Source organism: Passer domesticus, chromosome 7 (assembly GCF_036417665.1).
Source record: "Passer domesticus isolate bPasDom1 chromosome 7, bPasDom1.hap1, whole genome shotgun sequence".
Taxonomy (NCBI): Eukaryota; Metazoa; Chordata; class Aves; order Passeriformes; family Passeridae; genus Passer; species Passer domesticus.
The window spans coordinates 41,878,992-41,890,019 of record NC_087480.1 but is presented as its reverse complement, the minus strand read 5'-3'; the positions used below and the strand labels follow the sequence as shown (position 1 = coordinate 41,890,019).

The 11,028-nt window shown below is 41.4% G+C and overlaps 1 long non-coding RNA gene across 1 annotated transcript; it reads right to left on the bottom strand.

Annotated features, from left to right (window-relative positions):
* Positions 1–267: 267 nt before the first annotated feature.
* LOC135305001 (uncharacterized) lies at positions 268–5,545 on the bottom strand. Its single transcript, XR_010366279.1, has 5 exons — positions 4,979–5,545; positions 4,283–4,376; positions 2,867–2,981; positions 610–749; positions 268–411 (listed from the first exon to the last, which is right to left on the bottom strand). It is a non-coding gene; the product is annotated as an uncharacterized LOC135305001 (long non-coding RNA).
* Between the last annotated feature and the right edge of the window lie 5,483 nt (positions 5,546–11,028).

Sequence of the window (11,028 nt, the reverse complement as noted above, 5' to 3'; positions counted from 1 at the left end):
GAAGAAAACTATTTTACTGTTGTCTTTCCAGTAATTACAGAAATATGGACTAAACAATTTTTAATACTGACAAAACCTAGCATATGGGCAGGGGTAAGCTCTGTGAAAGCCATCCTGATGCTTCTGCACTACTAACCCACTCTTCTGGGTCAAAATATCAGAGGAAGGAAAAGATATTTCTCCACACATAACCAGCCCTCAAGGCAGCACCCATCCCATGGCGTGGGCAGGAAGGGCTGTGTTCCCTGCCGGCTCCCTCCCCATCACAAACAGTTCAGCTGCATCCATGGAGTGTGACCCAGGCCAGCCAGCAGCTGCCTGTCTGACTACTCTCTTGAGGGCTGCTATCTCTCTGGTCTCGCTTTACATAGTGTTAGTACTCACACTGTCGGTTCCTGCTGGAATTACAGCCTGAAAACAGAGTGGAGGGACACAAAATGTCTTGACATTTGACTACTGAAAACTGGGGAGTGGTGTTAATCATTGAAAATATGGGAGTATATGAGAACTGCTAGTAAAATAGGTAGCTGAATATAATTTATACATATTTTCCATTATTTATGCCAGAGCTAGATCTAAAAGCTAGCACTAAAGAACAATTCTTCTTACCAGTTTTACAAGTTTCTTCCTTGGCACATGTGCCTGCTACAGCACAGACCAAAGGGCTTTACAAGCATTATATGGCTTTTTTTATCCCCCACTCACTAACATCTTCAACAAAAATGGTAGCTTCATCTTTGTTCTTCTACCTGCATGGGGAAGAAGAAGAAGAATATTTGGCCAACCTTCATAAAATGAGATCAGTTTGAAAGCTGAAAACATTACAAAACAATTTGAGCCACACAGTCCTTCCCATCCAAACCGTGTGTCCTTCTGCTGACACTGCCAGAATCACCAGAAAGGCCTCTCCAAACCCACAGAAATTACTTCCCTTTCGTGCCAGTGCTTCTCTGTGTGCAGGAGGAAGGACAGTCTTGTGGCTCACACAGACTTGGCTGTCAGCATTGTGCCTTCTATTCCTGGTGGTCACCAACTTCTCCTGTGACTTTGGGAAAATTATCAAACTTCTCCACTCACCAAAATGTCTGTCTGATACACAACACAACAATTTAATTTGCTCTTTAATAGAAAGAAATACCTTTGGAAAATTTAATAGTTTGGCATGGATGGGAAGCAGTGTAAGAGTTAAAAATATTATTTCATGGTGCATTATTTAGTAGCATTTCAGCTCTCACTGAGTAAAATTTTCATCAGATATATAGTGTCTTTATCTCTGAATATTATCTACAGTGTCAAGGCACAGAGAGGTAACTATTTAAATATACCTACCTTTCTGCACCTGAGGGAGGAATGTGGCAAGTACAACCAAAGCAAGTGAGTTCAAATCTTGAACTCACTCCACCTTTACAGTTACGGTAATTTTCAACAGCAATACTGTTTATATGTAATTCTTGTAAATCCCTCCCCAGGCAACTGCTATCAGATCAATATTCCACATCAAACAATTACTGAAAGTTTTCAATGTCTACCTCATTTAATTGTAATTAGATGTATTTCATCATTTTCACCGTGCTGCTGTCCAGTGTAACAGGTGTCCGTCTGAGTGACACAACTCACATGGCTCAAAGGAAGGAGCAGCTATATTTGTACACATCCTTTTACTCTTAATTCCCAGTGGTAACACAGATTTTGACACAAAACCAAACAATGTGCAAGACCTTTGTGATGCTGCTCTCCTGCAAAGCTGCTTGGAAAGATGACACACAAGGAGGTGGCACACTAGCCACATTCTAAAATATTTTCTGCAGCTTAGAAACTATTGCTTTCAAAAAAGTTTGAATTCCACAAATAGACAGAGGCATCAGGGAGGCTTCCACTGACAGATTTCAAACACTATATATTTGAATTAAAGCTGAAGGCAGCTGTTTGTGAACCTGGAGTAAATAAATTTCTTCAATCTTGACATTAAAGAAAAAAATGTTACCTTATTTAAATAACCAGACAACCTTGAACTGGAACTTATCATTAATTTCAGAGCTTATGTTCTCAACTTACCTCAACAAAACAAATTTCAGGTGGATCATCTGAACACAGAGACTGAAATAAACTCAGTGTGAAACAGAGGTAAAAAAAAAAAAAAAGTTGGAGACATAATTTCTTTTCTGTACATTTTTCTCTTCAGCCCTGGGACTGCCTAGCTTAAGGGCTGCTATAACAATGCAAGAAGTGATGTCATCCTAGGGAATCTTTTTTTTCATCAAAAGTAATGTATCGATCACCATTACCTATGATTTTCCATTCACTTTCAAAAATAGTTCATATTAAATTAAGCTATTGAGCACTGGATTTTAGGTGTCTTGAAAAGACCTTTTAATTTCTCAGATAGAAGCAAAGTGAAATTGCCATCTAAAACATTCTGCTGCCTTGTATTATTCACAACTTTCTACTGCAATGATACCAGATGTATTGCAGAAATACTAATTCTAGTTTTGTTCATGGAGCTCCTGTGCAGAAGTTTTGCTCCTGCAAAGCCACTGTGCACAGAATTATCTGGAAATGCCTTGTGCACTGTGAGTATGCTGGGTGTGCAGGAGGAGGTCAATAACTTTTGTTCTCCACATTACCATCACTAAATATTGATGCAATTATGGTATATCCCCAAGTATGAACAAGATACTCAGATCTGCTTCTCTGCAATTGTAACACAGTTACAACATTGTTGTGTTTCTTGGTATTTCACTAAGCAATAGTCAAGGGTGTACACAGTTTTGTGTTCTCCTTTCATACTATGACAGGAACTGGAAGTCAAACTGTCCTGTTGCTTGACTGAAAATATGGATTGTGAAAAAATGAAGTTCTTTCTCACCCAGACTGGTACTAACAGCACTGCTTTCAAGTTAGCCATGTCCTCCAGTGAAAACTGCTTTGTTCAGAACCCATTTGATATTTTTCCTGTAGCATCTATGTCTAAAGGGATGGCTCTGTGCAGAAAAAAAGAATATGGAAGCTGTTAATGGGATCAAGCTGTTAATTTTCATTGTCTTAGCTCCCAGAAGCTCCAAGAGCCAACATGGAGACTACAAGAGAAACTAAGCTTTCAGAGCTGATTTCAATGCAGCAGTACGAGCTACCACCACTAGTGAAGGAGTTGAGTTGTTTTCATGACACAGTTTGAGATATTACAGGGACCTTCCTTTTGTGGAGGTGAAGTTGAAAATCAGAACCAGTAGCAATTAATCTTTTTCCTCCACATGCATTAAATTCCTTGTCAACAACAAGGAATCCTCATTCCAGAGAGTCACATATCCTACACAGAGCAGGAACATACAAACCTGCTGCATGTGTCTTTATCCCACCCAAACTGTAGCCTCATTAACACTGTCCTGAGGGAAAGAGTTCTATTTTTATCATTTGTTCAGTTATTTTTATAATTTGAAAAAATTCCCAAGAAATATAATAATCTCCTACTGTTTACTGATTAAATCAACTATAAAATGCAGTATTTAAAGTCTGATCAAAGGTTGTTCAAGCTCCTCCTCTTTACTTAGTAGGGATACTACAGCTAATATAACCCAACAAATTAAAACCCATAAACTCAATTATTGTGAACAGAAATGGACAATAAATTCTCCTACTTCACAACTAGCTAAGGAAAACTGAAAAAAAACCCCAACATTCTCCCTCTTACAAAGACACAGTTAGTCACAGGAATATAGAAGGAAGGAGAAGTTTGTCTGCCACACATTCCTAAGGAGTGTGTCCAAATAATTAGGTGTAGGGAGCACATTTGAATACAGTCTGAGAACACACTGATTTTTTGCTTGAAGTTCTCAATAACTAAAAATTGCATTAATTAACACCCGAGGGAATATTCATGCATTTTTCATACATGAAAACAATCTGCATGCAAATGCCATCCAGACTCTCCCCAAGTGACTCGATCTGACTAGAGCCAGTCAGAAAAGAAAGCACTTTTCAGCCCTTGGACTCACCCCCAGAGAGAGCACACGAGGGAAAAGGGGTTTTACTTGGTTTAGGTTACATTGATTCATGAGGCCAGTGCCTACTGAAGGACAAACCTGCTGCTGAACACATTCAGCTTTAGTGTAACATCTTTTCCCAAGGTCCCTAGTAAGACTTTAAACAAAAGGTGAATAAAAACTGCCTGTTTCACTAGAAAGGGAAAACATCTGACATGTTCTTAGGAAAGGAGCTGTGAGAAATCATCAGGAGATATGCTGTTTAAATAAAGACATTGAAAAGTCTCTATGTACACAGATACCAGAGAAAGGCTGTTTTATCCTCTCAGTTTTGATATCTTCTGGCAGATGTTAATTTTCTGTCTCTTAAAATGAGCATTTCTGAAAGGAGACTGCCTACAGAACCAAACAGAAATTCAGCATAAGATGTTAGTCAAAATGCCCCAACTTTTTACATGTCTTCTTAATGTCTCCATCTCATGCTTCTAGTTTTTCTAATAGGACTTTAAGACCTTACACTTTATATTTAGCTGTTGATATACAACTGTAAACTGAGGTTCAACAACATGATCCATAAGTTTAATAAAGAACATTGTATATTTCCTCACCCTGACAGTTTAAGACAACTTAATGAAATATTTATTACTGATTTCAGCTCTTAACGCTGAGCTACATTTGTGTCTTAATTCTATAATCATCTGGTGACACATCAAAATATGCAATCCCTAAAAATGGAAAAAACCTCCAAAACACTCTCTGGCAGATCAATAGCTTTAAAGGTATAACTGACAAAAAGTAAAATCCCCTTACAAACTGTTTTTGTTATTTTGTACTCAATTGATCACTGTTTATGTACATTAAGCACTGATCCATTCTGATAAGATCCCAAATACACACAGACCACTTTATTCCCATATATTCACAAATGCCTCAAAAAAAAAGGCAGAGTGGGAGCTTGCAATGGGGGACAAAGTGCTTGAAGAATACAAGTTAATGACCTTTATTTCCATGCTGGCTACTGAAGCCTCTAAGAAGGTCCTTGAACTTCGACCTGTGGAAAACAATGCTAGCTGTGAGGAAGCAGCTCACGCTCCAGACCTGTTGCAACCCTGATGCCCTGCTGAGGCTCTGGACAGCGCTCCTGTGGAGAGTCCCGTGCATGCAGGAATGCTCTTTCCATGACATCCTCTCTCTAAGGAGGCACTTGAATGATTTTCATACAAGAAGTTGAAAGCCATCAAGTCACTAAGAACTTACTTGAAGCTCACTTAGGGAGGTCATGAGAGGTAGCTTCCCCTATTACAAAGCACCTTATAGAGAGAACCACAGAAAAGCTTTTGTTGAATTTGGGTCATTTTTTAAGGCCCATTCTCCACACACGCATTCCTGTGTTTATACTTCAACTATGAATAAGGTATACTTGAAAGTTAAACAAAGAGCCTGTAATTACAAGTTTCAAGTAGTTCCACAGAATAACAACTTGTGAGGACACAGATAGATGCTTTGAGCATTGGCTGTTTACCAACCAGCTGTCATGGCAAACTCCAGCTCTCGTACCTTTATATAGAGTAAATCACCTAAAAGTCAACTTCTGGCACCTGGGAAACTTTCAGAACCTTGGGGATCTTAGATATTGACCTTTTTCTTACAGCACAATGGGAAATTAAAGGAGATGGACATACAGAATGACTCAAGAGGATTAATGCAACTATCAAGAATGAAATATCCAATTATTTGTTCCAAGTTTCTCATGAGAAATTAGTGTGGTCAGACAGAGCATCAGATTTCAGCCCAGAATGCTTATTTAAGCCTTTGCATTTGCCTACATACTTCATTTAGGCTGGAGACTCTTTAGCTGAGGCATCCCAGGTCCTCAAACTCCAGCAGAAAATGTTAATGGAATCGAGATTCTGGGGATGAAACAGAGTCCTGCTGACTGCTAAAAGCGATCAAAAACCTTTTGTCTTTGTGGGGTGGCAGCCCTAAGTGACCTACAGCAGTAAAGGGTTGACTGTGATACATGTTGCCATAGATTTGAATTATTCCATTTTTAATTAGTGTCTCAAGCAATAGGACTCCTTGGGGAGATTTCTACTGCCCTGTCAGGAAAAAACGTTGACCTTCAGCGTTGGGTTTCATCGCTCACTTCGATCCCACCTCGGCGGTGGGAAGCCCTCCGCTCGCCCAGAGCCTGAGGAAGCGGACAAGCGCAGGGTGGGACAGGTGGCAGCTCCGTTTCTCTCCGCGGATCCCCCCGGGCCGCCATCGCCCCGGCCGCCATTCCCAGCGCCCGCCCTGAGGGCTCGGGCCGGGCGGCGGCCGCGGGGGCGCCCCCTGCCGGACCGCGCGGGACCTCCAGCCGCGCCGGGCGGCGAGAGCCGAGTGAGAACCAAGGAAAACCGAGAGAAAACCAAGGGAAAACGGAGCGAAAACCAAGGGAAGACCGAGTAAAAACCAAGGGAAAACCGAGCAAAAACCAAGGGAAAACCGAACAAAAACCAAGGGAAAAAGCGAGGGAAAACCAAGGGAAAAAGCGAAGGAAAACCAAGGGAAAATCGAGGGAAAGGAGCCGGGAAGCAGCCGCTGGCGGCACTTCCCTCCCCGCCGCAGCTCTGACAGACTCCGGCGTGGAAAGACCTGCACAAAACCCTTACACTACTACTACTACTACTACTACTATTATTATCATTATTACAATTATCATTATCAATTCAGAGAGCACACGACCCCCTCCATCCACGTGTATTCTCCAAGGGCCGAGGGTACTTCCAGTGAGGAGGGCAGTTCAAACACTGGGCCCTGGAGTTTGGCACTTTCTTTCTTCTTGAAAACCAGAATTTACCACACCAGTTCAGTGGGTTCTCAGTGTTCTCCGAGAGAGATACTCCCCTTACATGGCAATGTTAGAGATTGCTTTATTAGGGTGCAAGACGCTACTGCCAATTAAAAATAAACTAGGAGAAAAGGCTAAAAACAATAATCAAGAAGGAAGCCAAATTTCTTTTTAGAGATCAAAGACTATCTGTAAGATTAATATTAATTTATCTCAGCAGGCAGCTTTGGCAATCAACTTTTTTTAGGATATGATTGATTTCCTGCTTCCATTAGGTTTCTTCTCACACTGTGGTATTATCTTAATCATCAAACCAAACGAAAAACCTCTGCCAATAAAATGCACGATGCTTTAACAAGCACTGATGTAGGCCAAGGGCTCAATTTTTAATCAGAATATTATTTGTATCATAGCACAGCCTGAGAAGACACACTGAACCATCACAGTATGATGGTAGTCCCAGGGAGCTTAACACCTATAAGACAAGAAAATACAAGGACCAGAGATGCTGGGGAAGGACATATATAAGATCAGTAGCAGAACTGAAATGAAAATCTCCATCTGCAAGAAACTCTTATCTACAGGATCACACTGTTTTCCATCAAAATGCATACTGTGGAAATGAGTGCCATTAGATAACAGCCCAGCAAATGCCTCACAGCGAGGTATGGACATTGAGCACCAGTCTGCAGGAGCAAGTGAGAATACTCTTCTGCACACACAAGTGAGAGTAAAACTCTTCCTTTATTGTTTTTTCTCTAGGATAGAGAAAGCAACTGGAGAAGCAAACTGAAATCAGATATTCCTTCAGGGACCAGTGAGTAATATTTGATGTCTAAGCCAAATTAACTTCAAGAGTATGGCAGTGTCATGACTGATTCAGAAATGCTCCTACTTCAGCACCAATTCCCTGTGGAGTAATGCAACACCACACTTGCAGATTTTTTTCTGCTGCACAGCATCTGCCAGACTCTGGCTGATTGGCAAAAGAAAAACATTTATGTGGCAGATGGATCAGATGTGTGCACTGCCAGTCATTCATTAGTACAGACAATTAACGAGGATAGGTTACATATTGCTGCCACCCCAGCCAAGAAGGCTTTGTATGAGCAAGTCATGGAGCTTTGTCCAGGAGTTTTCCATGCACACAGCACAACCTTTCCCTAAGCCATAGAGAGTAATTTCAGAACTTCTGTTACAAAGTCACTGTGGTGATGCACGAGTCAGAATTTTATATCCTTCCTCATCACCATCAAAACTTGCAATTATATCTCAGTCCTTCTTACCTACTGAAAACTTTGCAAAATCCGTCCAGCTGGTGAGAAAAAAGAAGCAACAATCATGGGAAAGGAATTCCAAAATGTAGCTCTTTCCTGTATGCTGCAAGCAATCTTTGAGCTGACAGTAAAAATCTTTACATTTGAGATACATACAGAATCTGAATTGCTAGCTTAAGAATTTATTGTGCAAAGATGACATTTTTTTATACACATCTACTTTCAGAAGGATGGCATCAGAGCTACTGCCAGGATTGAGACAGTAATCTGTGCCACCAAGATTACTCAGAAATCCTATTTGTAAACCAAGTCCTATTAAAACACCCCAGCCTCTGAACCTCTCCTCCTTTAGACAGTTATTTCACAGTCTCAGCTGTTTGAAAGGTTTTTTACACTGGAAGGAATGAATGTGACAGATATAGACACACAATGAAGTAATTTAATGAAGCTATCTGGCCTGCAGTTATCAGAAGAGGCCATAAAAGGAGGTAAGAGTGTGGGCTTAAAAATCCATGAAGCTATGTTATGTTTAACCTAGTAGGGTTAGATGGAGCAAACATACACAAATCCCCTGTAAAAGTGGTATCAATGCAATGAATGGAACTGCTGGAAGAGGCAGAGGCTGTTTAACTACACAGCAATCCAGTTAAAGTTAAGGAATTTGTTTAATTAGGGAAGGCAAAATGGCTCCATTACCAAACTGCAACACACAGGGCAGGGAGGCACGGGGGAGGCTGCAGGGACATGCCATCACAGAGACCCACACCAGGGCCAACAGCAAGGCAGTAGCTCCCTTCCGAGCCAACAGATTCCATGGTTCTGTGATAAAAACATGGTTTAGCTGGGCCTATCCTGCACTGTTATGAAGTGCTTTTCCTCCGCTGTGAAGATAATAACTGCAGGGAGTGAGCTCCAGCGTTGAGCCTGACAGCCATCCCTCAGAATTGGGTGCCCCAACACGACAGCAGATGGCACTGCTGGAATGCAATCCAAGCCTGCACCATCCTGCAAAGAGCCCAGAGAGGACTGCTTAAGCTGGAGGAGAGAGTGGCTCATTCACAAGTTGTAACACTTAAAACCCGTGGCATTTGCTTTAGGGAAAACGCGAGTCCTTCTGCATCAGAGCCTCAGCAAGAGCTAAACTAGTATGTTAACAAAAGGCTTAGTTGAAAATGGCACGAGAACCCATCCAAAAGGTCACCTACGGCACTCCCACCTTGCAAGCCAAGGCTTTTGCCAACACCTCCTTCAAGGGGATGGGCACTAGATATTCCAGTTCACATGAGCCATGGGGGGACAAACCGTTCTGGATTTTAGCAAAAGTACCACTGCCACATTATTTACGAGAGCTTACTTCTCAATCTCCTACTTTGAGCTGGCAGGGGAAAGCTCTGCAGCGACAGCAGTTTCAGGGCTCCGAGAGTGTTGAAGTTTTTAAAAGGCCATTCTGGAAGCTGTTTCAGCTGCTGCACAAAGGAAATGCACAAAGTTGGTGCAAAGAGAAGGTTTTATACATGTATATACTTAAATAGATGTAAATGCATGTGTATACACACTATGGGTGTTTTCTGAAACTTACACAGTACATAACAGACTTCTTTGTTAGCCCTTTAGCAAAGCAGATGCAATGTATAAGAGTTTAGGTGCACAATACTCAAGCATTTATTTAGTTGCCAAAACACAGACAATTTTTACCCTGGACAAATAACAAAATACTTCTACACATTTTCAGATACCAAGAGGGCTTAGAAGCTGCTCCTAAGTTACACACCAAAACTGTCAATATTCCCAAATCACTCTGTGTTAAATATCCAGTTCTTATCAATTATGTTCTCCACAATGTACAGTTTTGGATCAGTATCTTGTTTTAATTCGAGTCCTAAAAGCCATTCCCAAGACAACTCTGACAGCAGAAGGGGAAGCATTTAAAAACCACACTTCCTTGCACAGCAAATAGCCTGCAGGTTGAGACATCATATTTTATATAAATACACATGGCAATACCACTTACTGCAACACACTTCTTGCTGTACACCTTATCCAACCGTTTAAAATCAGAAAGTCACAAAGAGAAAGCTGACAATGCATCCTGCCTGTACCGGCGAGTGCAGCCAGCTCAGAGCTGTGAAGCAAGGCAGGAAAGGACAGAAGTCACCTCAGCCTGGGCCTCTGAAGGCTAATTTGGGCACCAGGCATTCTTCAGCAGAAGGAAAAGCTGCCAAGGGGCTTTCAGCACACAGAGTTCACCTTTCCATGGGCAGGTGTGCCAGGCAGCTCAGGCCTGGCTGGTGCCACTGTAAGGAATGCCCCTGCTGCAGCAGGCATACCCTGCCAGGCAGCCCACCACAAGCAAGAGGGAAAGACACACACTGGCAGCACTATTTTAGATTTCATGCCGTTTCTGCAGTGTTTTCTAGTGTTAATGGTACTGAATTGCTGTCACACTCCACATAGATCTTGAAGGGAGAACAAATAATCGTTCCCTTTCCCTTCTGGGCTCTTCTTGCAGAGTATTTGCCATTAAAAGCATTCTTGCCTCAAGTCAAATTGAAGATCAAATTGTTCACTTAGTCAGGAATCATACACTGTGCCTCTACCTCTTCCGTTCCTTAAAATAATTCTTCTAAATCTTATGTTACAAGAACTGTATTTGCAGCAGAGACAAGAAAAGCTTCCCCTAATTTGTTTACAATTATCTTTAACATTTGAAGGATTGGTGTGAAAACCTCAAAAGGAGTTGTCAAAGCTGGCTGCTAACAAGCTTTTAGCAGCATAACCATACCACACATGCAGAGTAAATTAAGTCAATTACCTTGAAAAGATTTTATATTGATCCTTTGACTAACAACTAAGATTAACAACAAAGCAAGATCAGCAGTAATACAAGCAAGAATGTTTGTCCCTGATTATGAAGAGTTCTGTCACGCAACGTACACAG